Here is a 25,126-nt window from a genome sequence, read left to right on the forward strand (position 1 = left end):
GGGAAAAGAATTTTCTTTGTAAGTATGCGTGGTGGTGGGGATGAAGGTTGGAAATAAAATCTGATGGGAAGGAATGAAAGTTGTCCTTGAGCAGCCAGGCTGGCTGTCGGGGGCGTATTTGTCTCGGAGCAGGAATCCCATGGCTGCCTCTCTAGAGCGGAGGGAGGGTGGAGCAGGGTTCACGACTGCAGTATGCAAGGGCCACCAGCAGATGGGGGTGGCAGTCTCTTGGCCCAGGTAGGACCAAGCATCCTCTTATCCTCATCATTGAAGAGTGGTACCTCTCAAAGGGAAGCCCAATGGAAAAGACCCTGGCTCTGCTGTCAGACCACCCTCTCTGCATTCTTGGCTTTAAATGGAGCGTGTCCCTGGCTTCGAAGTGGGGATTTACACCAAGCCTTGGGCAGAGCGCCCCGCCCCCCATCCTGGGCTGCTTCTTGGTGTCCCAGGCAGAACTGAGTCTGAGGGGTCGTGGGCTCTCTATTTGACCACTGGGTTCAAAACTTAATTTAAAAGTGGTGTTCCCAGCCTGTTGGAGACGTTGGCGAAAGGGGAAACATCTTGTGTTAATAAGTGTGCACCGGGGTATGGATGTGTTTAGTTAGCCGTGCTGGGGATGAAGCCAGGGCCTCGCACCTGCTAGGCACGAGCTCTGCCAGCCCACACTTAATGCCTCTTGAGTCAGTCTCCACACTGAGGGAAGGGGAAGGAAGGAGCCAGCCAGAGACAGTAGTTCAGTGCTGAAGGGTGAGAGGATGTAGAGGGGTTTAAACGCGCCTTGATGGCAGAATGTTGTTCTCAAGAACACAAGGATCTCACTGATTCTCACCACAGGGCAGGAAGGAGGTTCTCAGGGCTTCGTTTGCCAGGCAAGGATCAGAGTGGTTCAGAAATGTGCTCAGTGTCAGTTAAGCTAAAAAGGCAGCTAGTTTTAGCTGATAGGAATAAGGGCTCATTTCATCTTTCTGGGGATGATGAGAAATATCTGTAGGGGTCTTCTTGCTTCCTTATGTATTCTTCCTAATGTTGGTGTGGACTAGTCTAGGTGGCACTCTGGAGAGGTATTCCTGTTCCCTTACGTATTCTTCCTGACGTTACTGTGAGCACTTAGAAAACACCATGTAACGTCTCATTGTAAAAGGGGCATTCCACATGGCTCAGAGACTCTGAGCTCCCAGGTCACCTGGGGCAGACTGCCCACTTCTTAACACTTGACCATCAACCTTCAAGGTGCAGTTTGGCTGCAGGACAGCATCATAGGGCTTGAGTGATTCTCTGTGTCTCTGGAATCCAAGTTCCGCCTATAGTCATTGGCTGGGGCTGCTGCTTCTGAGATGAGCTGTTTCTGTTCCCCACATGCGAATTCGCTCCTGGTTTGAGACAGGCAGGCAGCAGCAGCAGCTTCCAGCCCAGACAGCTTTCAGCTTTTCAGTTAGCTCAGCCCGGCTTCCGAGTGCCCTGCCTGGTGGAAAGCTACGTGCTGAGCCCTACCTGGGCAGTAGCAGCAGAGCCCTCCCCTCCCTCCCAGCACCTTGCTCCGCCCGCTCCAGGCTGTTGATTGCCTGTAGGGAACTGGAGAGACCAGGATTCCTCTTCCACTCTTGCTGTTGTTAGGGGAAACAGACCAGCCATCTGCATCTAGACCAGCCTTGCTCTTCCTCTCCCTTTCAAAGGAGGTTTTCCTGCCTGGAATCTGGTAAGTGTGGGCAAAGGCTTTCTCCTTCTTGATCTGGGCAGAATGCTCTCGAGTGGTGGATCCATGAACTGTAACCTGTGCTAGAATTAAGAGGAGTCTTTGACCTTACTTCTCTCTCTCTCTCTCTCTCTCTCTCTCTCTCTCTCTCTCTCTCTCTCTCTCTCTCTCTTAAATGCTCATTGGATATTTTTAGCATGCCTTGATACCTGTATCAGAAAGTATACCATAAAAAAATTTATTCCTTATGTGCTTAACCTCTGTCATTTAGCCTGAAGCTTCTTTCCAGTGTACGGCACCGAAAGTGAGATTGTGCAGCTAAATCTCTGGTGCCCTCCCCATGAATAAAATGACTGCATTTATCACTGCTGCTTTTCCTGAAATGTCAAAAATAGACACGGGGAAAGGATCTGTCACCCGGAGTTCAGAAATATGGTACCAGATTCTAGGTTGACATGAGGACAGGGTCTTTCTTTTCATTTTGTATGTGTTGCAGTTTGAAGCGTAGCCAGGCGTGCCTCTTGACCCTGGAGGTTGACTTCTTAGGACCTTTGCAGGAAACACGAGGGACAAATCATATGGTTCCTAGCTCCAGCTTTCACAGAGGTTCGCAGATTTTATCCTTTTGCTCTTATATGGATATAGGCATCCTGTCAGGAAGTTTTGAAACCGGGAAGTGGGGTGCCTGATGACGCGATCCTTCCTCACGTCCTTGCTCATACTTCTCAGTCTTCAGAATAGAAACTGCTATCCCCTTTAAGAGAAAGTGCAATGGACGTTTTCTATTTTCCTTATTCTAAGTTAAAGAGGACTTATGTAAATGCCATGGGGGGGGATTTCCTGGAGTAGGCTGTCTTTCCATGAGGTCACTTGTAATAACAGGAACAGTATGGGATTCATATTCATCCTCTCTCTCTCTCTCTCTCTCTCTCTCTCTCTCTCTCTCTCTCTCTCTCTCTCTCTCTCACACACACACACACACACACACACACACACACACACACACACACAGAGTATTGTATGGCAAACCTAGAATTTGAAGAACAATGGGCTACTGTAATGCTGAATGGAAGACCAGGGCAAGGGTACATTTGGGGGATGCACCCATAAACAGTAAGGAGCTCTTAGGCACCATACACAGGCTGGCATGAGCCTGTGTGTTCTGTGTGGTTTCATGGGTGAGGAAGGAGCAGGAAGTTAACCTTGTGGAGGGAGCTTGAATTGGTCAGAAAACAAAACATTTGTCAGGGCTCTTCAAAACCGTGGACCTTTGTAATGTGTGAAATTGAACTTCTGACCCTGCTTGCTTCATGGTGGCTTTGGTTTTCCTTGCAAATTATGTGGTATCGGGTCTTTAGATGTGGGACAAACAGAACAGTCTGATAACTATGGAGATGTACCGTTCTTTTTGTGGGTAACATGAGATTGGAGAGCCGAAGCAACCACCAAAGAGGGCATTGGAAATTGAGATGTGGAAATTGGTGAGAAAAACCTAGCCCTCCTTAGGTGTCTATAATGACTGCCCTGTTGTAGACTGCTTTGCATGTGTGGTAAAGCTCGTCCTCCATAAGTGAGTGAGAAGAGCAGACAGACCCGGGCAGCCCCAGAAGAAAGCAGTGTCCCCTCTTCCCCCAGCCCAGGGTGACCTCATGCTTCTGCTCCCGCCTGGACACTGATGTGTTCTCTTCCTGCGGTGACTCAAACTGTGTGTTTGGTAACATTCTTTCAACTTGCGAACTCTCACTTCTTGCCAAGAGGCCCTGAGTACCTGGTTAATGATCTCCAGTGTAAATGACTCTAACCTGGTTGGGACAGCTCAAGTGCAATCGCCTGCCCTCCTCTGGGGACTTCTTCCCTGCCGGCCACCTGCCCACCTGCGGGAACTGGGCAGATCCAGTTTTCTGTGCTCTTTCCTGGGTGGAACAGATGAGGCGGAACGAGAGATGCTAGAGGAGAGAGAGGCTACCAACCACCCACCAGAGGACTCACAGGTAGCTGGGGGTTGGGGCTAAGGTCCACAGGCACCCGGGAGGTGGCAGGGTGGCGGCAGATGATGATGGTGTTGGAGGATGATATCTGCCATCTGCATGTGGTCACTGCCCAGGTCTTCTTCAGACACCTTGGCCGCCGTCTGCTCCTGCTCCTCTTTGATTGACACTCTCAGTAAATGGCAGAGCTGTCTAGATGGCCTTTGAACTTGTAGGGTGAGGAGAACACACAGCAGTGTTTGCTTCGGACAGGGGTGGTGATTCTGGATGTTCACAGTGATGCCTAAGATAAGGGGGAGAATAGCTTTTATAGTAACAAGAGACGAGACTTCTTCCCCTTTGTGATTTTTTGAAAGATATCCATGACAGGTAGGTTTTGTTTGTTTGCTTTTGTTTTGTCTTGTTTTAAATAAAAGACCCCAACCTGCAGTCTCAAGTTCCTCATGGGAACATATGTGTTCATCACAGTTCCCTGTCGAATGACGAAGTACTCGTCTAAACTTCTCTCTCACGTCGCAGAAGGGCAGATATGAAATCTGAGGACATTTACATAATGCCTTTATTTTATGCATCCTCCCAAAGGCACCTTTCCCTTTCCCCTGCCTTTAATTGTGTTTTGGAGAATGGGGCCAGCGTTAACTGTGGGTGGCAAAATGATCCTTGGGCAGCGTGGTCCTCTGAGGCAGAGTGTGGGTGGGTCGGTCATGAGCCATTTTGGCCTCTTTCCCGGGTCAAGTTCTGCCTCACACAGGCTGGATTGGCTGCCGGCTGAGACGCTGATGTTTATTCTAGAATCATGGGATGGGTAGGATTAAATGTGATTTTTAACTGAATTCTTTGTTACTGGGAAATTACAAAATGTATGTTATATGCTTTTTTTTTTTTTTAAAGTACCAGTTCAGCTGGGTAAAGGGGTACATGCCTAGCGTCACGGTACTTGTGGGGTAGAAGCAGGAATACTAGGAGTTCAAGGTCATCCTTGGCTAAAAAACAAGTTCAAGGCACTGGCTTTAATGAGACATTGTATCAAAATAAACAAAACCAAGAAAGCATCATAATTCATTACAACTGAGGGCAAAACATTGACTTTGGGTCTTTGCTCTTCAGTGACTGTTTTATAGAGGAGCACTGGCTTGTACATCCTCATGAAGGGTTTTTTAACTACTTTGATTGTGTGTGGGAGTGGGGTGCAGGCGTGCACATGCATTGATGTGTTACAGCGCCCATGTGGAGGCCAGAGGACAACCTCAGGTGTCAGCTGTCCCCTTCTCCCGGGTGTGAGTCGGTTGCTCGTGTTCATGGCTGTGTTCACCAGGCTAGCCGACCTGATAGTTTCTGGGGCTGCTTCTGTCCCCACCTCCCCTCTTGGAGGAGGGCTGAGATTCCAGCTGAGCGGTCCTCACCCAGCTCCTCCTCCGTTCTGTGGATCCACACTCCAGTCCTGTGCTCGCATGGCAAGTGCTCTATTCACTGACCCATTTTCCCAGCCGGGGTTTTAAAAATAGTCACTTCATTCACATCGGACTCCGCTATGTATACTCAGCATTGATTGCTTAAAGTGGGTTCTCGACTAGTGGCGGTTCTGTCCCCTTCCTGTGGTAGCCTCTGGAGACTTCCATTGCTTGTCACAGTTTGGGGAGGGGAGATGATGGTGGGAAGTGGGCGGGGCCCTGTGGGTTGGGAAGTGGGCGGGGCCCTGTGGGTTGGGGCTTCTTGCTGGTCTAATCACTACATGTGTGCAGGAGGCACCTGTCACATGTATCCAGCCCAGCCCAGGGTGTCTACAGTGTTGGGATTAAGAGCTTGGCTTTAAAGAGTATATCTGCTGGGTGGTCTGATCACAAGGGGTAAGACTGTGTGTGTGTGTGTGTGTGTGTGTGTGTGTGTGTGTGTGTGTGTGTGTGTTTCAGTTGGGCATAGTTAGCAAATGAAAAGAGCTGTCACTGATACAGCTCTGGGGTAATGAAGTATCTTTGACAAAGCCAGGGAGATGGCTTTGGGTAAAGCTCCATGCTGCCAAGCCTGATGACCAGAGTCCCACCCCACAACCTCCTGTGATAGAAGGAGAGAACTTACTTCCACCAGTAAGTAGTCCCTTGGCCTCCACATGCTTGTGGCAAACTCCCCCATCCCCATCCCAAAAAACCCAATCAACAGATACATGTAAAAAGTTTATTTTTTAAAAATGTATCTTTCAAGTTCAAATTATTGGTAGAGTGCCTTATTTTAACATAGCCTGATAGTTAATAGCTACTTGATACTTTTTATTTATGTTGGGGGGGGGGGCAGACATGGGTTGAAAATCAGGGCTTTGCAACTTCCGGCTGAGTACTGGATCACTGAGCTGGAGGCCCTGCCACCTCAGCTTCTGGATCAGCTGTTTGGAGCTGGGAGGGGCCTTCACAGAGAGAAGCAGCACATAGACTATCTAGCTGTGGGCCTCTGTGTCTCTGGATGGGCCTGGCCTCACCTCAGCATGATGGGGATAGGGGAGGCACACACTGTGGCCCTCACTGTGAGCCTGAGGCTGACATGAAAAGGAATTGTGCCCTTCTAGAAACGGATGCCCGAGATTTTTTTTTTTTTTTTTTGGTTTTTCGAGACAGGGTTTCTCTGTGTAGCTTTGCGCCTTTCCTGGAACTCACTTGGTAGCCCAGGCTGGCCTCGAACTCACAAAGATCCGCCTGCCTCTGCCTCCCGAGTGCTGGGATGAAAGGCGTGTGCCACCAACTCCCGGCAGATGCCCGAGATCTTAGCACTAATCAGTCTAACGCGCTCCCTTTGGAGGTGAAGGAACCAGCTTGGAAAGGTTAGCTTTCCCTTTCTAACGTGTTTTTCTCCTCCTTTCAGTTCTGAGGGCAACTTTACCTGTTAATTAATTCACTTCTCAGTTAATCGTGTGCTCATTTCTGACACCTTGTATTGTCATGCCACCTGCTCTTAGAAATCTTCAAGATTAATTTTTTTTTTTATGCATGTGCTTCTTGACTCCTTAATTAGATTAAACGGCTTTGGGGAGGGGATGGATAATGGTGGAAGTACTTCTGGGTGCCTGCCTGTACCCAGAGAAGCAGTTTGTGAATTTCAGACCCAAAGAACGGATTTGATGACCTGATCAAACTGGGCCTGACCGAGCAAGTGTGAGACTTAGATCTGCCACTGATAGATGTCCTTCCTGTGAGAACTGACTTGCTTCCACACTGGTAGCTTTGCATCTATTTGAGAAGGCCAGGGGTGCCCGTGACTGCCAATCAAGGCTGACTCTCTACCAGGCAGCGGTAGTGCATGCCTTTAATCCCAGCACTTGGGAGGCAGAGGGCTGGCAAATTTCTGAGTTCAAGGCCAGCCTATCTACAGGGCAGGTTCCAGAACAGCTAGGGCTACACAAAGAAACCCTGTCTGTCTCGTGTGTGTGTGTGTGTGTGTGTGTGTGTGTGTGTGTGTGTGTGTGAGAGAGAGAGAGAGAGAGAGAGAGAGAGAGAGAGAGAGAGAGATTTGACTCTCAACAGTGAGTCCATCCAGCATTTCCTCTTTCTTTTGACCTGAAACAGCACCCTTTTGTCATGTGGATGATGCAGAAGCACATCAGCTGCCTTCCAGTAGACCTGGCTATTCGCAAGTGTGGCTGGTGTTCTGTAATAAGCAGCCTCGAGCAGGTGTTATTCTGGCATTCTCGTGGGATTTCGGAACACTCCCTGTCATCCTGGAGACAAATAGTCCGCCCGCAGCTGTATTAAGCTCTGCCCCACTCTGTAGTGCCCACAGAAGAGGCAGCTTTCTGCCCATAAAATGCTGCGGGCCGCAGAAATATATCATAAGAACTCAGCTGGTTATGGCAAAGTCACTACCTGGAAGGATCAGGGAATTCCTCCAGAGGAAGCCAAATCCCAAGGAGTTTTTGGTGTTACTTGGCTTGTTATATATCAGCTGTATTTTGTTATGAAAATCATGTGTGCCTTCATAGTTTTTCCAATTGACTTTTCCCTAAGAAGAGCTAACAGTGTGGACTGATCACTCTCTGGACATACACATTCCAGGCATTTTGAGAACAGCCTCAGGAAAGGCCTTTTCTGGAATCAGATATCTCCCCTAGCCACTTTCAAGGGCTAGGGGAGACATCACCCAGGTGGTCACCCAATTTCCGAGGATTAACAGTGATAACAGCCCACAGGCGAGTCTCCTGACTTAAAGTAAATTCCACAAGGAGACACCGCCCAAGTCAGGTAGATCATTATTGATAGCATCCAGCCAGGTCCATCACCGGATGGAGGAAAGTACCTTATCAGAGATACCTCTGTACCTTCTAAGAACAGACTTAAGCATCCAGGCCACCTGTTTGAAAAGGCCTGGTGGATGTGCTAATTAAGCTTAACTTCCTCCTTTCCCAAACCTTACCTCCAGTTCCAGATCTCCCTTTAGTTATCACCAGAGGCATCTAGCTGTACACAGGTTGCCTAGAGACTGAGCACACTTTCCCCCACCCTGCAGAAAAACGACAGACAGCTTGAACAGATAGGAGCCACAGGAAAAAAGAAGACAGTTTTATTTTTTCCCATTGACCTAGCAACTTATAGATTTTTAACATCTTTTACCAAACACATTTAAGACGCACGTAAGACCCCTCTTCTTAGATATTACCCATATTTAGCCTTTAGTTAATTCATTAGTCACTTTCCCTTTGGGTCACAAATGGTAATTAACAACTAGTGCCCTTTTTTGTAATTCTTATCAACCCTCCATTTGATCCTGATAGCGGACAATCACTGCCTGAGGAAGTTCAGGCTGAGTGTCCTGGGTGGAGGGGAGGATTGTGATTTTGGGGAGATATATAACTGTAAATAAAGCAGAGGAGAGGGAGGAGAGAGGAAAATGGAAGAACGAGATGGGTAAGAACTGGAGAGGAACGAACTGAGATGGGGAAGAAGTAGATTGAAGGGCTACAGGAGAGTACGACAGGAACGAGATGGAAGATGAGGAAGAGCCAGATGAGGGAGAAGGAGACGGGAGAGGAGATGATATGGGAAGGAACAAGATGGATGAGAACCTAGAAGGGGCAGAACTATATGAAGGAATTAAGATAGAACATAGAGGGGACAGTAGATAAATATAGAGAGAATTCAGGCAAGAAAGGAGCTAGACATAAGAACAGAACTGAAGCTGTGTATAAAGGATGTCATGCCAGAGGAATTAAAGCGAATGGATCAAAGAACTCTGCGTGCGTAGACTGATTTACCGACCCTAAAGATTCTCTGCTGGTTGATAGAGCCTTCTGCGGACCCTGGGAGGGGACTATCGAGGGGCTGGACCCCCATAGTCCTCGTTACCTGGCGCCACGAACAGACTTAACTGTTTAGGTACTCAGGGGACTCAGCATTTCAAATACTTTGTTTGCCTACTCACCCTGCCATGATGGAGGCCAAAGCTGACATACAGAGCAGGAAATGTGAGTTCTGTTTATCCAGGACTCATTCTTTGAACAGAGTTCCTCATTTTATCCATACAGATTAACTTTCAGAACTGTCAGTTATAGCTTCTTCATGGTCCCCCAATCTAATAATTGTGTGTGTGTGTATGTGTGTATGTGTGTGTGTGTGTATGTATCTTACAATAATTTTATTCCACAGTTGATGCCAAACTATGAAACTCATGAGTCTATAGAATGGCAAATAACTCTACAGGATATACTGGCACCTTTTCTTATGTCTGTCCAACAATTACAAATTCTTTCCCTATGGAAGCTCACCATGAGGCTTACTTATGATTTATGGTTATGATATAAGAAATAATACACCATTTATTTTACTGCTTTTCAATTTTAGGAATGCCTAGAACTCATATATAGACAATAGCCTTACTTATACTTCAAGAACTCTTAAGAATTGGCGCTTAGATTTTTCATATGTCCCACTACAGGCGTTCCTTATTACTCCCAGGCCAAGCCACAAAGTTACACCTAAGCCTCTGTGATCTTCTCACTGGTATTTGAAAAAGTCCTGATGTTTTCATACTGCCAGGAGGAGGATATGCCTACATGTCTCCACAGGACATTGACCTGCCTTTATGAATCCTGGATCGCCTGGTCACACCATATACTAGGCCACTGCAGGACAAAGGCACTCTAAAGCTGCCAGACTGAATACAGACTGTTATTTACCTCTAGATTCTTAAATATTGAGTGTTAAACATAAATAAATTGATACAATTCCAGATCCTTTTGATGAACTGTTCATCAATGATATAAAACTCATAGAAATATGATTAGAAATAATAATTCTCTTCTACAAAATTTACCACTGTTATATTGCTAACATATCTAAGCTTTTGTCCATTAAGAAGGTTCTTACAAACTTCAGGAGATCAAAATTTGCCAACGCTCACAAACCAAGAAGGACTGGGAGGAATGCAACCTATCTACAGTTCTTATCTCCCGCTTACAAAATTTCTTTTTCTTCTCAGGGTGGGGGAGGAGCCTTGCCTCTCCCTGGCCTGGTATCCCCTTCTCTTATCTGCTAACCATACATTTAATATCCCATAGGTACACCTAAGAGAAAAAGTTTCCTCCTTAAAGCTCCTCATCTTTAAAACTCCTCAGCTACATGTTCTACCATTAATACATATATTTACTTCCAGCAGAAACTCTAACCATTTAAAGAGTTACAGGTTGTCATCCTCTGGACCATGGACATGCTGTCTAGCTGCAGGTCTACACCCCACCCTCCAGCTCACACCGATGTGCTGTCCAGGCCAGCCCTGCGTCACGCCCTCCAGCCCACGAGACAGAAAATTCTGCTACACTGCCTGTCTCACAGAGCCTGAAACAGCCTGCGCTTCCTGGGTTTCCACTGCATCCCAGGCCTCAAGACCCCCAGCTTCGCCCCCATATCCGCAGGAAGTAACCATGAGAGATTTCTACAGCCCCATTTGTCACGTACCCCTCTTTGTGAACTGAACTCTCCAGCCCAAGGGCTGGACTGCCCTTAAAAAATGCTCTATTGTTAATTGTATAAGTTCTGCCCATGATCCTGAAATGTATGTACTACCAGATATTCTCCTCATGTACTTATGACAATTGTTCTGTATGTAACTCTTGCCATTTATACCCTGACACAGGTTATTACTGTTTTCTCATAACTAGTGGTTTAACATTGCATCGATTACAAATTTAACTAGGTAAGCTTCAGCTGCAGCCTTAGTCCCACAGGTGCCCATGACTCAGGTAACTTGTTAACTATGCCTCCTTAAAATACAGGTTAGCCAAATTAATACCACTAACCAAAGAATAATAGATAGAGTTAATGTCCCAAACTAACCATTTCTTTTTGATAAGTCACAATCATAGTATTCAGACACTTTTGACCATATCATACAATACTTGCTAAGGATAGATTTTTATGTTATTCCTCTGCTCCCTTTTTGAGACAGAGCTATTCTAACTATATATAGCTATGCCAATTAGATGGTTAAACTAATCCTCAGCCTGCCATCTATATAGACTATTGATTATAAATATATATATATCATAGGTACAATATTGATTAAATATCAATGTTAATTATTACTTATCATTTTTCAGAAATCTCCAAACTTAAGTTTATCTACATATTCACTGTCCTACAAAAAAAATTTTTTTTTAACTAAATGAAAAAAGGGGAACTGCTGCGGGCCGCAGAAATATATCATAAGAACTCAGCTGGTTATGGCAAAGTCACTACCTGGAAGGATCAGGGAATTCCTCCAGAGGAAGCCAAATCCCAAGGAGTTTTTGGTGTTACTTGGCTTGTTATATATCAGCTGTATTCTGTTATGAAAATCATGTGTGCCTTCATAGTTTTCCCAATTGACTTTTCCCTAAGAAGAGCTAACAGTGTGGACTGATCACTCTCTGGACATACACATTCCAGGCATTTTGAGAACAGCCTCAGGAAAGGCCTTCTCTGGAATCAGATATCTCCCCTAGCCACTTTCAAGGGCTAGGGGAGACATCACCCAGGTGGTCACCCAATTTCCGAGGATTAACAGTGATAACAGCCCACAGGCGAGTCTCCTGACTTAAAGTAAATTCCACAAGGAGACACCGCCCAAGTCAGGTAGATCATTATTGATAGCATCCAGCCAGGTCCATCACCGGATGGAGGAAAGTACCTTATCAGAGATACCTCTGTACCTTCTAAGAACAGACTTAAGCATCCAGGCCACCTGTTTGAAAAGGCCTGGTGGATGTGCTAATTAAGCTTAACTTCCTCCTTTCCCAAACCTTACCTCCAGTTCCAGATCTCCCTTTAGCTATCACCAGAGGCATCTAGCTGTACACAGGTTGCCTAGAGACTGAGCACACTTTCCCCCACCCTGCAGAAAAACGGCAGACAGCTTGAACAGATAGGAGCCACAGGAAAAAAGAAGACAGTTTTATTTTCTCCCATTGACCTAGCAACTTATAGATTTTTAACATCTTTTACCAAACACATTTAAGACGCACGTAAGACCCCTCTTCTTAGATATTACCCATATTTAGCCTTTAGTTAATTCATTAGTCACTTCCCCTTTGGGTCACAAATGGTAATTAACAACTAGTGCCCTTCTTTGTAATTCTTATCAACCCTCCATTTGATCCTGATAGCGGACAATCACTGCCTGAGGAAGTTCAGGCTGAGTGTCCTGGGTGGAGGGGAGGATTGTGATTTTGGGGAGATATATAACTGTAAATAAAGCAGAGGAGAGGGAGGAGAGAGGAAAATGGAAGAACGAGATGGGTAAGAACTGGAGAGGAACGAACTGAGATGGGGAAGAAGTAGATTGAAGGGCTACAGGAGAGTACGACAGGAACGAGATGGAAGATGAGGAAGAGCCAGATGAGGGAGAAGGAGACGGGAGAGGAGATGATATGGGAAGGAACAAGATGGATGAGAACCTAGAAGGGGCAGAACTATATGAAGGAATTAAGATAGAACATAGAGGGGACAGTAGATAAATATAGAGAGAATTCAGGCAAGAAAGGAGCTAGACATAAGAACAGAACTGAAGCTGTGTATAAAGGATGTCATGCCAGAGGAATTAAAGCGAATGGATCAAAGAACTCTGCGTGCGTAGACTGATTTACCGACCCTAAAGATTCTCTGCTGGTTGATAGAGCCTTCTGCGGACCCTGGGAGGGGACTATCGAGGGGCTGGACCCCCATAGTCCTCGTTAATAAAACCTGGTACCTGCCCCACGTTTAGAAAAGTAGAGGGGGCTTGTTCTTCTACACGTGATGCACGTGAGACCCAGGGTATGTCAGGACAGTATTCAGCCTGTGTCTCCTGAGCCTGCTTGCACACATACCCCACTCCCACCCTCCCCCACCACAGCCAATGTACTCTTTCTGCTCTCTTCTCCTGCCTCACCCCTGCCTGCCTTGGCTAGATTCCAGTCTAGGGAAGTACTGTTCAAAGTGCAGTCCATGGACCAGTACCAGTACAGAGCCTGATAGACAGGCAGCTGCCAGGCCCTGCCCAAGGCTTGTGGAGTTGGACTATGCTAATGATGTGGATTCCAAGGGCCCTCCTGTACAAAGGTTGAGTTTGAGGGAGCCCTGATCGGATGGCACCTTCAGGAGGGCCACCAGCAGTGGTTAGTCACCAGGGACAGGGAAAATTCCTCTTCAGCATATGGATTCTCACTTCCCCCATCCATCCTCTACCTGGCTGGCTGTGTGCAACCCAGACTTCCCCTGGAGCCGCCTCAAGCTTGGCCTCTTTGCTGTCTTTTCTAGATAGTGCCGTCTGCCATTCCTGCTTCATGCATTCATGAAGTAAGGCTCGTCCTCTCGAGCCACCCTGGAAGTCCCCCCCTTCTCTTGTTTGACAAGTGTCCTGCCTTTCTTTACTGTATGCATTTCTCATAGAATCCATATCTGTGGTTCCAGATTCATAGCTTCAAGCGGATCAGAGGCTCGGTGGAAATCTGAAAATACGTCAGTGAAAAAAACTGCGTCTATACTGAACAAGTCTAGAACCTTGTCATCCTTTCCTCAGTAATACAGGAAGACTACTTTCCATTTCACTGATAGGGCATTGAGTCTAATAAGTTATCTAGATATGGTGTGAGCTCTATGGAGGATGTACACAGATTGTATATAAATATGGTGGCATAGTATAACATGCAGGCGTCGAGCATCTTCGTGTGCGAGTGTCCTGGAGCCCACACTCAATGGACACTGAAGGAACACTATAGCCTCATCATTACCTATATACACCCGTGAGCATTGTTAGTTTACAGCTTTGCTTTATGGCCGCCATGAGGTGCATGTCTGTGCATGAGTGAGTGCAAACATGTTAAAAACGGATGTTGTGGGGCTTCCATATATACTTACATAAAAACTTAATTGGAAGTCACTTCTTACGTCATGCACAAACAGACTTGGCAGCTGAAGTGATTCAAGTAATGAAATTGTTGTCATAATACGAATCATGTCTTGGTGGATTCAGTATTTCTAGTCTGTGAATTTCAGTTTCAGGAGCCCGGCCGGTTTTGGAAAGTGGCAATTATCTAAGTTGAGAAGTGGCGTGGTGAGGTACAGCACAGTGATTGCAAGGTTTTAGTGCACCAACGTCTAATGCTGATAAAAGTACACAAATAAGGGGAGGGTTGCCTTTGGTTTTCAAAAGACAACTTTTAATACTAAGAAACAGATGATCTTTTTTCCATATGCTATGCTGGCTGCACCCAAATTAGTAAATGCTAAAATAACTGTGGCTGATTAAAAACATCTCGCAAATTCCTTTTACTTTTTATGTAATTAAAGTAAGTTCTCCATTTAGTCCTCATCCCTGAGATAAACCCAGTCTTGCCAGACTGTCTGGGAAGATGAGTGAATCAGACCCTAAACATCTGAAAAATAACAACTATGTAACTCTGTGACTTAGTCAGGATACAAAGACATTCCTCAGCGCTAAGATTTCTGTCAATGTTGTCAGTCTGATGCCAGCGAAGCCCCTTGCAGTAGTCCAAAGACAGTTGCTCTGAGCGACACAGTGACCTAAGTGAAGTCCAGCTTTTGCAAAGCACCAACTGTAGCTGGCTTTGTGACTGGGTTTGTCACCATGCCTGCCTTCCACTGCACAGGCTCAAGGTGACTTGTTTATGTTTAGTGTTTGTTTGCTCAATGGCCTGACTTTGCTTATAAGCAGGTTGGTTATATACAATGCAGAAGGATAAAACTCGTTTCTTGATTTCACGATGCTCACATCCTAATGGGCACCTTGACATTTCCACAAGGAGAGGTTTCCCCAGATGTGCCAACCAAATCGGCACACAACAGACAACTGCCGTTCTTGTTGCTTTAACAGGTATTCGTGTCTGCTGGTGACAGGCTGTGACATGGGAGAATTGCATACATTTCTGAGCTTTCGTCAGTCATTTTGAAATTAGGTGTAGAGCTTCCGTAGCCTTCCTAGCCTTAAACACATGTTATATAAGACGTGTTTGTCTTCATTGAAGGGTGTGTGTGTGCCACGTGTAGAAAGTTGGGTGTCAGTAATATGCTATGGTAAGTTCTAAAGGAGAAGTCACCTCACGTAGTCTGTGAGGTAGAAAGGGAGCTTCCCAACTTTGAAATTAGATAGAGTGCAGTGAAGCATGGGAAGGGGTAAGAACAAAAGGCAGGAAAAAGAAGAGCCCTGCATCCTACCAGTGATGGTGTAGAATGTAAATCAGATGCAAATATCCAGTGGACTGTGAGCAGCTTAACAGACAAGGCTGTGCTGAGGGGTGGAGCCCCTGCTCAGCACTCAGGAGCATGCACTGCTCCTGAGGAGGAGGGAGTTGGGTCCCTGGACCCAGGTCCAGCAGCTCACGGCCACCTCTTGTAACTGGCTTCTGGAGATCCAGCATTTTCTTCTGTCTTTCGTGGTTATCCACACAGACACACATAAACAAAAAATAAGTGTGTGTGTGTGTGTGTGTGTGTGTGTGTGTGTGTTAAAGAAAATCAGTAGAGTGAGCGTTAAAATTATTAACTATTTTATCAGCAACTACAAGGTATTCTAAGATCTGCGATGGCAATATAGAATCAGCTATAGAATATAGCTAGAGTTTTCCTGCCTTGCCCACAGTCAGGACAAATCTCTCTCACACACCAGTCCCACAGCTGCTCAGACCCGACCAAGTAAACACAGAGACTTATATTGCTTACAAACTGTATGGCCGTGGCAGGCTTCTTGCTAACTGTTCTTTAGCTTAAATTAATCCATTTCCATAAATCTATACCTTGCCACGTGGCTTGTGGCTTACTGGTGTCTTCACATGTTGCTTGTGATGGTGGCAGCTGGCAGTTTCCTTCTGCCTTCCTGTTCTTTTCTCCTCTCTGTTAGTCCCGCCTATACTTCCTGCCTTGCCACTGGCCAATCAGTGTTTTGTTTATTGACCAATCAGAGTAATTTGACATACAGACCATCCCGCAGCAATAGAACTATACCTCCTTACTATGACAAGCTTCTGTTGTCCGCTGCTTATAGCATCAGTCTCTAATTTCTAATGAACTGATGTGGTTCTCTGATCATCAGCCAGCTTGTACTTGGACAGTTGTGGGTCAGTAGGATCCTGAACAGTCAAGCCTGGATAACACTGGGAGGGAGTCGTGATTACAATTGGCTAAGAGAGGAACAGAGAATAAGGAAAGGAAATAGGGTCACCTGGCAAAAATATTTGCCCTCTCTCAACATTATGGAAGCTATATTTAGAGGAAATGTTTATGGTAATAATATTGGAAAGTTTGTTTTGTAATCCTAGGGAGCTGGGGTTATTTCATCTAGAAGGACGTGGGACGGGAGGAGGGGAGAGAGAGAGACTGGAGTGTGTCCATTGGGAGAGAAAAATGAGATGATTAACTGGTGTAGGATAAGAATAGAAAGCATGTAGGAAGCAGAATCTTGAAACTTCAAGGCTATCCATTAGTCATTAGTTGAAGACTTCGCTTTAGGAGAATTGATAGAGACCCACCCACCTCCAAAAGGAGTTTCCAGCCTTCCCTTTAAATGCAGGTAGAATAGTCTAAATATATTCTGATTTAAGCATTTTTCCTTTGCTTCTTTTTTCTGACCCTTTTGCTCCTGGTAAGCTCAGCTGCCTGCTGTCTGCCTCAGGTGTGGTTCTTGTCTTCTTTGCACTGTGTCCATGCCCCAGGATCCTCCCGTCCTGGTCCCTCTACACCCTCTGTGTGAGGGATGAGTCTTCTTACCTCCGGGGAGTACCCTTTGGGATACCAGCTTCTGTGGGAAGGCCTCCTCAGTTCCTGTATGTCCTCCGTATGTTGGTGACACTCTCCTCTGTGAGGGGCACTACCGGATGCCCTAAGCATCCAATAAGAATGTGTCTTGGTTCAGCTGAATGAAGTCAGTTTGAAGATGACCCCAGGTTTCTCAGCTAGAAACAGCCAGTCTCATTTTCGGTTTGCAGAGCTGTGTTGCACTGGGGCTCCTCCCTCTTGGCCTCATAAACAAAGCCGTGGAGGACAGCCATGCTGCCTGAAGTGCCTAGAGATACAATCTTAGAGCTGAAAATAGGTGGGAGAAGTATTGCACACACACAAAATAAAGGGACACGGAAGAGGTGAGGGGACAGATATGTTCAGGACTGACAGTCCTGTTGAGATGGGAGGTGATGCGTATGCGGATATTTGAAACGGGCATGATGGCGTGTGACTCCTGGACCTCATTTGGCCAATCCTACAGCACAGACGTGCAAGCGGGAACCAGTGACATTCCTATACACAGGTGGCACATGATAGGCTGTATTGTGGTGGAAACATGGCGTTGTCCCTGGGCACTTCAGCCTCCTACCCATCCACAAGCTTCTCGACACCCCTGTCTCCTCAGTTGTCCTGTACCCTAAAAACACACTGTAGTTCTGCCATCCCCGGCTTCCTCTTTTGCTAAGCTTTAGCACGTCCGTGTGTGCTAAGGATGGCCATAGTCAGACTAGAGCCTGATGAGAAGCTACGTCAAAGGATCAGGTGAGAAATCTGTAGGGGATAGCGAGCATAAACAGGTGATCTTGGTACCCGAACACGGAGCTGATGGCCAGGGAACTCTGGAAAACAGATCATCCTAACAATCTTTTCACAGGCGGGCAGCAGCATGCCTGGAGGAGAAGGAACCAGCGCTTCATTAGGTGTCTCGATTACAGGTTTTGTGAAAAATGGGGAAGGGCATTTGCTCAGAGTTCAGGCAGGGCCTTGATCTGGAGTGTCAGAGCTACATTTTGCTCTCTGTAAGTGGCATCCAGTCTTTGTATATATACACGGGGTGAGAGCTGTTCCAGTCATTATATATATATATGGGAGTTGTTGCAGTCGGTCTGTCTATCTATCTATCTATCTATCCACACACATGGGGGTGGGAGCTGTTCCAGTCATTATATATATATATATATGGGAGTTGTTGCAGTCTGTCCGTCTGTCTGTCTGTCTATCTATCTATCTATCTATCTATCTATCTATCTATCTATCTATCTATCTATCTATCTATCTATCTACACACATGGGGGAGGAAGCTGTTCCAGTCTTTGTATATATACACGGGGGTGGGAGTTGATTTCGGTCTATTACTGTTGTCAGTGCGGTAGAAAGGCGTGAAGGTATCTGGCTTGTCAGTCTTAGGAAGAACCAGCCAGTGGATTCTGAGATGTCTGATGGCATAGAAGCCCTGAGCCCTGGTCTACACCTTCATGGCATTTCTGGACTTGGTGACAGCAGCACCATTGCCCTTCTGCAGTGACGTTCTGGGGACTCCATCACTCCGAAACTTGCCTCTGCACTCTCTCGTGTGCCCAGCCTCTGGCTGGCGAACGGGGTGCCCACAAGTGGCATACACAGGGTGTGGCGCAGTTGTTGGGGTTCACATGAGGTAGAGAGCTGTAACTCTTTTCCCCCTAAAGTGCACCCGGCCTGAAGGAAAGAGATTGGTTCTAGAGGTTCAGAAGACCCCGAGGAACACTAGGTGGGCACCCACCCCCACCCCCAAGACTTGCTGTTACCATAGTAACATTTTTATTAGGGAAACTTGCTGGGGAGAGTGTTCAAGAACAAAGGGAAAGAAGTACAGAAGATCCTAAATTTTCCTTGGAGTTCTGGCCCTCACAGGGACTGGCTAGCCACCCAGAGAGAGGTACCGCTTTAACCCTCGGGTAGATTATTAGCATGTCAGTTGTTGTCATGAGTCAGAACCTCAAAAATGTGTTCCGCTAAGGAGGTTGAGCCTCCCTCTCCATCTCTTGTAATGGAAGCTTGTGCCCGAACTCTTTCCAGATCATAAAATGATTCTGAGTTAGTAGAGCACAGATGAACGGGCTTCTGTTTGAATTTCCAAATGCCTCCAGCCAGGTTGGGACCTTTAACACCTCAAAAATTCCCATGGGGAGGATTAAGGGAATAGCAGCAGGGTGGCTTCTCACCATAGGTGGCCTTCTTAAGTAGGTCAGAGCCTCCCACACCACCCTGGTATGCATAGACCTTGGTCCCTTCAGCATCCATTTCTGTGACTTGCTAGGGGAAGCTGAGCTGAGATCTCTTCTCCTAATGTGTATTGGCTGACCCAGGAGCATGGTGACTTCAGAAGGATCCATTCCTCTCGCTCCCTGAGTTACCAGCATGTGCCATAAATGCCTCACCCCTAAGCTTACATGGTGACCCACAAGCAGGGTTTTGTCTGTTCAGAGTCCAGAGTGACTTAATTTAGGATCACAGGTACAAGTGATTTTTTTTTTTTGTAGACTAGAACTAAACGGTCTTATTAAATAAAAAACACAGAGCCAAAAGCTCAAGAGATCCGAGCACTAGCCAAGAGCCAAGACCACCTTATCTTATTACTCGCTGCCATCCTTCCCCTGAGAGAGAGACCTTCTTCCTGTGTCTTGAGTTTTATTGCTTTCCTGTTCTGCCTACTCATTGGCTCTAAGCCCAGCCACATGACTTCCTCGTCATTGCCTATCTATACAGACCTCCTGATCTCTATGGTTGATACTGGGGTTAAAGGCTCAAGGGTCACCATATTTGGCTGTGTCCTTGACCACACAGAGACTCTGCCTGCCATGTGATTGGATTAAGGATGTGGGCTACCACCACCTGATTTCTATTCCTGACTCAATAATGACCTCTGATCTCCAGGCAAACTATTTATTAATATACAAATAAAATCACATTTCAGCACAATTAAAATATTGCTTTTTTTTCCTTTTTTCTTTTTTTTTTTTTTTTTGGTAAATGATGGTGGGGATTGAACCCAGGGCACTACGGATGCTAGCCTAGCATTGTAACACTGTGCTATGTCCTCAGTCCTACAGGATGTAGTTTTAAGACCAGGCAGAGATACCTATGGACTGCAGGATTTATTTTGGTAGTAGTTTTTCTTTTGCCGTGTTTTTTGTTTTGTTTTGTTTGGTAGTTATTTACTTATTTATTTATGACAGGTCTCACTATTTAGCCCTGGCTGACCTGGAACTAGCTGTGTAGAACAGGCTGGCTTTGAACTCACAGTGCTCTGCCTGCTTCTGCCTCTCTATTGCTGAAGTCAAAGGTATGCACCACCAGCATTTGCTACTTTTTTTAGACTTGCCCATGAACACAACCACTGTTTCTGGACTGTAAAATGCAGGCTAACAGCTACAGGGTGTGGAAGGGAGATGGAGATTTTCCTTAGATTTGGCCTGTGTGCTTGCTAGTTTTCTGTCGGCTTGACACCAGCTAGAGTCATCAGAGAGGAGGGAGCCTCCGTTGAGAGAATGCCTCCATAAGACTGGGCTGCAGGTAAGCCTGGAGGGCATTTTCTTAGTGGTTGATGGGGGAGGGCCCAGTCCATTATGGGTGGTGCCATCCTGGGGCTGGTGGTCTTGGGGGTCTAAAAGAAAGCAGGCTGTCAGCAAGCAGCACCCCTCCATGGCCTCTGCATCAGCTCCTGCCTCCAGGTTCCTGCGCTGAGTGAGTTCCTGCCCTCACTGCTTTTGATGATGAACTGTTGTATGGAACTGTGAGCAAAAGAAACCCTTTCCTCCTCGATTGCTTTTCTCCCCCCATGACAGCAACAGTAACCCTAACTAAGCAGTAACCCTGTGTCAGGAACGGAGGCCACGCCTCTTCTTGTCCTCCCTGCCCTCCCATTGGCTTGCCTTTGCTCTGCTCTGAGAATGCAGCCTGTGAGTTCGTTCACAGCATGACTTAATTGCACTGTGGCTCTTCAAACTTTCATCTGATATAAAACCTTGTGTGATGTGTAGACCGGCAATTCCAGCCCTCAGGTGGTACAGACAGGCGGGTCAGAAGTTCAGGTTTCCTTAGCTACCTAAGGAGTTCTAGGGCACGCTGGGCTAGAGACTTAAAAATTTGGTTTCCATGTGTGGTAATTTTTCTTCTGGTTCTTTGAAAAAAGTTCTTACTATTATATAATATATCATCTAGGCCAGGGAAGTAACCTTTAGTATTAAAGGTTGGGGGTACAAAGTCACTTTAAGGCGTGAAGTTTGTATTGTAAGAGTTTGGAAAGTGAACCAAATGGAAAATTGACGAAACAAAACAGAGGACCCGGGTTCAATTCCCAGCACCCATATGGCAGCTTACAACTGTATGTTACTCTAGTTCCAGGGGATCCAACACCCTCACTTAGGCATACACGTAGGCAAAACACCCACACACATAAAAAAATAAAATAAATCATTAAAATAGGAACAACCCAAAACCCTGAAAGGTTGACTAAATCGGGCAGCTGGCTAGTCAAAAGGACAAATGGTAAACTCCCATCTTTCCAAGGATGGAAGACAGGAATCCATAGAAGGGCCAGCATGGTGACTAAGTGACTGAGCCCTGCTGATACCAGGCCCAGCGAGCTGTCAGTGGTTCTGCCTAAGACTGGCAACCCAAAGGCTTAAATACATACATTCTTTTTGCACTAGAAATAACAGTGTAAACAGTGCCCTTCCCACTGTTTTTACACACACACACACACACACACACACACACACACACACACACACACGCCTATCTGCGTTGATGAATTCTCCAAGGTGGAAAGTACAGCTCCCGGACCCTTGTCAGACAGGTAAAGCCGCGCATGGATTATGAGCAAGTACTGTTTATTTCCCACAAAATCCTTTAACACAGAGCGAGAAAGATGGGGGGCAGGAGGAGCCTGAGTTTCAGTGAATCTGAGCTCTATGTGAGATCCTTTCTCAGAAAACAAACAAACAAAACAAAGTTAGGCAATGGTAATGGGAAGAGAAGAGGAACGGGGTGCATGGTGGGTGGGTAGTAGAATTTACAGGAAAGTGTCATACACAACCCCAGCCAGCACACTTAACAACATAGGGCTGATTCATTAAGAAAATACCAATGACCAAAAGTGATCCAAGAACAAAGGTCAAGCTGGCCAGACCAGTTTCCACAGAAGGGACAGCTTGGGCAGCGGAGAATTGCCATGGAAAAAGGCAGGTAGGCCACATTGATATATACATACATTTTAAAGCTATTTCAGCTAACCTTTAAAGAACATAAAGTCTGGGTGTTGCTTATACCACTCGGAGACATAGTGAAGCACAGAAAGGCTCCCAGTTCACCTCGAGAATCAGAGTAATTTTCATCTAATATCTTGGTACTCCCAGCATGGGTGGGGTGGGGGGCTCATGAAGTCCCACCCCCCCAGCTGAGAAGCTGTTGGCAATTGGTGACTGCTGGGTGTGGGGACGGGGACGATGGATTTTCTTCAGGGGTGCAGTCCTTGAGAGATGACCCATTCTCCTCCAGTGGGTGGTTCTGCGTCAATGCACACATAGGCAGCGCTAGATGGATTTGGTAGGCTTAAAAAAAAAAAAAAGCACATGAACTTCCAAGAGTGGGGGAGAGGATAGGAACGGGGAGGGGATGGGCGGTGGATTTTATAAAAATGTATTCTATGCATATACGAAATTGTCAAACAGTGAATTGCCGACACGCTTTGAAGTTTGGCTTTGTTATTAAATGAGCCACCGTACTGGGAACAGCACCCCACTTCCTTTGCCAGAGCAGTGTGACGTGCTCCTAAGTGTTGGGCCATCACTGTAGCCCCAGTGCTACATTTAAGTGGTATAGACTATTATTATCTGTGCAAGAAGTTTACAATAGCTTATTAACCAATAGATTTGTGAGAATATTAAAGGGCTAATATATTGTAGTCAGTACCTCCCCCTACCCCCAGTGAAACTGTGTTGTGTAAGGCTGGGGACACATCTCATTGTCATCATGTGTCATGTGTCGTACAAATGTATCCAAAGAGACATGTGCTTGCCAGGAAGGTAGAGACTGGAGAGGTGGCTGATAAAGTTTAGTAGATATTTCTAATGCAATCAATCTGAAAAAGCTAAACAGGAAGGAGAGATGAACAGAAGATCACCAGCACGTGTGCGTGTGCGTGTGCGTGTGCGTGTGCGTGTGCGTGTGTGTGTGTGTGTGTGTGTGTGTGTTTCACAACAGCAGATACTCAATGAATGTCAAAACCCTCAAGCTGTTTCATTTCAAATTATGGATCAGCAAGGGGGTCCCCCTTTTCAATTGTTTAATATTCTATTAAAGGCTCACTGAAATGTTTGTGGGCCTGGGATTCCAGGAGCCTCTAAGGAAAGACAGGTTCTAAACCAATAAGAAAGGTTATCAAGGGGGCTAGATTTAAAACACAGACAAACATTTTAGGAAGATGTCTGTTCTTTCAGAGACAAATGCATGGAAATGCAAGGTAACTACTGATCTTAGAGTTTCTGTTGCTGTTAGAAAGCAGCATGACCAGAAACAACTTGGCGGGGAAAGAGTACTTTTCATCTTATAGTGCCATCACTGGGGGAAGTCAAGGCAGGAACCGAAGCAGAAGCCATAGAGGAATTGCTTGGCCTACTTTCTTATACCATCCAGGACCACCTGCCCAGTGTGACACCACCCCAGTGATCTGAGCTATCCCACGTCAATCATTATTCAAGAAAAGGCGCTTCAGACTTAACCCACTGGCAAATCTTAAGGAGGCATTTTCTCAGTGGAGGTTCCCTCTTCTCAGATGACCATAGCTTGTGTCAATTGACAAAAAAAAAAAAAAAAAAAAAAAAAAAAAAACTTAACAGGCTCAATTGACCATTTGTCATTTTGACACACAAATATATCGCTATTAAAATTCCTTTCTTGTTTGTCCCCAAGATCTCACATTAATCACAGTATAAAACATAGTATGACTTTTAAAGTTCTACAGTCTTAAGAAGATTCAAATACTTTAAAAGTTCAGTCTCCTTAAAATAGCCAAAAGCTCTTTGAAAATCCAAAGTCTCTCTCTCAGTTATAGGTTCCTACAAACCAAAATCAGTTACATACTTTTTATTCCAAGAAGGCAGAACCAGGACACAGTTACAATTTTAACAAAGCAAAGCAATATGAATTAAATCCTGTTTTAATTTGTATTGTGTCCTCCGTCTGGGATACACTCACCATCTTCTGGGCTACTCTTGCGCTCTTCCATTCACAGGGCACATAGTTGGTCTCATAGGCTCAGGCCCGATCCACTCCACAGCTGTTGCTGTCCTCAGTGGTCTTCCCATGGTCCAGGCATCTCCAAAATTCTGTTTTCTGTTACAACTGGGCTGCACCTTCACCAACATCCTCCCCTGGACAATCTTGAGGGTACTCTGACCATGTCACATGGTTCCAAGCCCTTCTTCTCTGCATGACCCCTTCAATCCTGGAGCTTCTACTGCATCTGAGGCTGCAGCCACACTAGTGTCCTCTCCTGGTCTCTCACAGTGCCAATCCTCAGCTGCTGCTCCCCATGACCCCTTCATGCCTTCAAGACCAGCACCACCTGAGAAACTCGCACACATTACCAAGTGCGTCGGCTGACACTGTGTACAACCTTGGCTCCCTCTAGACCATAGCTTCTGGTTGCTGACCCTGAGGAACCACTTCTCAGAGCATTTCACCTCAATGATGCTGGCCTCTTTTTAATCCTCACTAATTCCTCAGCCTCAGTAACCAGGTTTGATTGTCCCAGCAAAGCAAAGGTTTCACCTCAGTGCTTCTGTGCCCTTTTGAAATATAGCTGATTCTTCAGCCCCAGCTGACTAGAACCACAGATTCTTAAGTCAGAATATCAAATGGTCCCAGTTGAGTCTGGAGGGGACTCTCAAAAACTTCCCTTGGATGCTTCTCAAGCCGGGCCTCCATCATTTGCACTCAGCATTCTTTATCTTTCAAGCATCCCTACAGAACATCCCATTAAGTTCTGAGCACGCGATGATGGTTTTTTTTAGTCCTAAGTCCTAAATATGTCCACAGTCCTCCCCCAAAATGGTCACATCTTTCATGGCAATGGCCCACACTCTTGGTACAGTTTCTGTCTTCATTTTCTTTCTGTTGATGTGATAACACAACATGACAGATCAACCTGGGGAGCAAAGCGTTCATTGCGGTCTCCA

At 46.0% G+C, this 25,126-nt stretch overlaps 1 protein-coding gene across 10 annotated transcripts in view; it reads left to right on the forward strand.

The window, feature by feature from the left end:
* Nedd4l (NEDD4 like E3 ubiquitin protein ligase) overlaps window positions 1–25,126 on the forward strand; it is a 337,346-nt gene that overhangs the window by 146,064 nt on the left and 166,156 nt on the right. For 2 of the 10 annotated variants that reach the window (XM_076555371.1, XM_076555373.1), the window contains exon 1: window positions 3,542–3,684. The exons of 6 other annotated variants lie outside the window; for them this stretch is intronic. The gene's annotated coding sequence lies outside the window, so the exon portion shown is untranslated. Of the gene's footprint in view, window positions 1–1,331; window positions 1,697–3,541; window positions 3,685–25,126 lie in introns of those variants that run through there. 2 more of the 10 variants (XM_076555375.1, XM_042263780.2) reach the window with 2 other exon arrangements.

Source organism: Peromyscus maniculatus, chromosome 19 (genome assembly GCF_049852395.1).
Source record: "Peromyscus maniculatus bairdii isolate BWxNUB_F1_BW_parent chromosome 19, HU_Pman_BW_mat_3.1, whole genome shotgun sequence".
Taxonomy (NCBI): Eukaryota; Metazoa; Chordata; class Mammalia; order Rodentia; family Cricetidae; genus Peromyscus; species Peromyscus maniculatus.